We start from the raw sequence: 3615 nt of genomic DNA on the forward strand, positions 1-3615 counted from the left end.
ATCCTTCGCGAACAGATATCCAAGAATTTCTTCGATGGGCTCACCTAAAGGAGTAAACTCGCGATCATAACTCCAACCATCACGCTTTATCTTCTTCGGATTGTTGGATTTCTGTTGAATGCTGACTTCTTTGACTTCTTTCTTGGTTAGGGCTACTGGATGTCCTTCTTCTCTGCCTTCAACAAAGAGGTTCTTATCAATACAGTCTTGTACAATATTTTTGAGGACAAAACAATGATCAGTGTCATGCCCTACTGCCCGATGGAACTTGCAAAACTGATTCTTGAACCTTCCCATGATGGTGGGAGGAGTTGTGGCCTTTGGGAGCTTCACTAATCCCTTAATCAACATGTATTCAAGGACTTCGTCGAGTGGCTTGTCTATAGGAGTGAAATCTCGATCGCCGCTCCAGTTTCCGCGCTTTGGTTTTCCTTGATTTTTTTCCTTTTGCTGAGGGCTGGATTGAAAAGGTCTATTCTGGATTCTAGAATACTTTCCTTTCAAATCTTTAGACTCTTCTAACTTGCTGCTTTGACTACCTCTGTTTTTGTTGTTGCTGGGTTTAGAACTGGTTGCCCTGTTGTGGTCTCCAATGATGCTCATAGGGATGGTGATCGATGCCCCTTCTTTAACAGGAACTTTTCCGAAATTGGCTGCAGCTTGCTCGGATAATATCTCAATCATCATTCTTTTGAACAACCGATATATGGCGGGATCAATCTCCTCCTTGATGGTCTGAGCTCCCTCTTTGACAGACTTTATGGAATCCATTTCTCACTCACTGTCTGTAACTAATGTGCTGAAGTAGCGCGGTCTTTGATCTCGTCAGGATCACACAACTATGCCAATGCCCTCTGCAGAACCACATGGGATGTTTAGCATGATGGAAAAAAAGAATTTTGAAACCAACACTCTTGAGGGAAAAACAAATGATGGAATTGGAAGGACATGTCAAAAATTTGGATAAAATTTGGAAGATATACTGGGAGATATGGAAAAGTTTTTGAAGCAAAATTTGAAATTTCAAAAATTTGCAGGCAGGATTGGAATAAGGCTGGAAATCCGAGATCCAGTAGAACGAGAGAATGGAAAATCACCTGGAGTTTTGAAAGAAATGGGATATTTGAGAAAATCATCCAGGGTTTGAGAAAAAGACCTTGTGGAAAATAAGGATATTTGGAAAAAGACCTAATGAGTTGAAAAACATTGGGAAACATAAAGAATTGAGAAAATCATACATACAATCACATCCTGCACAAACATTTATGCACATTCAGCACTCCCTAAAAGGCTGACTCTAGATGCATCAATTTGAAAACAGCTGTAGGACCTTAATCGTAACTCTAGGTTCAGATCATCTTTGTCCAATCCAGTTATGCCGATATACCCGAATCGAAATCCAAGGTACGTGGCATAGAGTTTCAACTCCGGTTCTAAGGTAAGGTTTTCCAACATCCTTGAGCGCCTACCGATATACTTCGGACTGTGGCCCGCGGTACGTGGTAGGGGGGTGTTAACCCAAATAGTTGGCCCAGTTGTGGGGCTCTGTCCCGAACTATGGTTCTGGAAGAGAGCCCAGCAACGTGAAGACCGGGTAATGATAGGTAATTGAGGGTTTTGAAAAATGATCACATGCAAGAAATAGAGGGCTCTAAATCCTAGAGAGATAGACTTTTGAAAATCTTTGAAGAAGCATACATTGTTTGCATTCAGATCCTAAATTGAGGAGAGTTATATTTAGACCTAAGTCTATGTGAGCATGAAAATATCTCCTCAATATGGTCCTACCAAACCATGCCTAAGCTATATGCATTCAATGTCAGCTGGGTCAGAATCTTGGCTCCTAGGCTCACATGATATTGAAAGTAAAAGAGCTGACATTTTATGAACATAATTTTGATAATTGAACTAAGTCAAGCATAATTTAGGTCAGACAAGGACAGGTCCCATCACGGTCGCCAAACCTGTTATCGTCGCGAAATTTTTCCCCCATCTTCCCTTCCTTGCGGAAGAGAAAAAGAGAGAAACGCTTTCGCGATTCAAACTTTGACCGGATTTTGGAAATTGTTTTGAAATACTCGCCTCCGTTTTGAAAATTGCGGGAAAATCCATGGGATGGGGCTCGACCTGTCGGTACAAGGTTCGACCGTTCCTGCCGCCTTTAACAGGGGTAATCGAACCAAGGACCAAAACTATGCTTGACTTAGCGAAATTATCAAAGTTATGTTCTATCCTAAATGCATAGAGAATTCAGGCATGTGCTATGAGATTTTGGAAAATGCCAGTTGGAAAACATGATGTATGCTTAGAAAAACATTTGGAGTTGGAAAGAATCTCTCAGGAAAAAGGTCAATTTCTCAGGAAACTCAGATAAAAAAGGGGTTTTTGAAAACATGAGAAAGCTTATAAAGATGTGGAAAATTCAGAAATAGTTGAAAATCTTGGGAAAATGGAAGTGATTCTTGAGAAAAGATGGACTTTTTGAAAAGGGAAGCACTTCTTAGGAAAACTTGGACTTTGAGAGTTTTCTTAGGAAAATGATGGAAATTCATAGGAAAGCTCATTGGAGAAGGAAATTCAAAACTTGGGGAATCGAAATCCTGGGAATTTTACCTTTTTGAAATACTCGGAAATCGATTTTGGATCTTGAAGAAAGATTGGAAAACTCTTTTGAATATCTTAAGAAAATATCATTTTCCTGGGAAAACTGTGGAAAAGCTTGTCTTTGGAAAACCGATTTTGAAAAATCCTTAGAATTTCTTGAGAAATCGATTTCTTGAGAATGAAGTTTTCTTGAGAAAATCAATGATTCTATGATGCAAATGACATAAGTGAATGAATGCACTTTGAAAAGATTTTCTAAGAGATTTGTTGGAAAAATATGCATTAAGTCAAGATAAATCCTTCACATATTCTGACTGTGGCCATGAATATGTTCAGAATTTAGTTGATTTGATGCACATGATTTTGAAAACTTTGGAAATATGATGTGCATTTTAAGATAGCCTAAGAGTGTAGGCTCAATGTGACTAGTAGAAAGATGACGGATCTGGGTCTCGTCCATATTCCGACTAGGGCCGTAAATATGGATCCCACCGAGTCCATCAACTCCCTAAGAGTTGGTGCACGTGCCATTCGTGAACATCCATAGTGCTTTTGAAATAAAATGCATGAATCATATAGTCAGGATATTGCATAAATTCAAACTATATGACATGCATCCTAGTCTAAGCAGGAAATTAACTCTCTTATTCCAAAATTATTACATCACTAAATAAAGGAAATAAAAGAAATTTGCAGACTTCAGCTCCTTCTTTTGATTGTTCCTGCCAAACTTGAAATTGGGTTAGCTCAAATATGTGGGTTTTTCCAAGATTTTCCAATAATATTATGAAATTATTGGATTTAATTGGATATAAACCCTATTCTCGTGCTTCCTTGATATTTTGAAATGATGAAAATGCTAGAAATTCAGTGAAAAACAATTTGAAATTCGGAATTGAGGTTAAAATGACCAAAATACCCCTAATTATAAAGTTATACCTTTAAAATCAGGATTTTTTGAAAGAAAACTTGGTAAAATTGAGATTTTGAAATTCAAAGTGAATCAAATGA

This window comes from Nuphar pumila, chromosome 9 (genome assembly GCF_984573655.1).
Source record: "Nuphar pumila chromosome 9, dmNupPumi1.hap1.1, whole genome shotgun sequence".
NCBI lineage: Eukaryota > Viridiplantae > Streptophyta > Magnoliopsida > Nymphaeales > Nymphaeaceae > Nuphar > Nuphar pumila.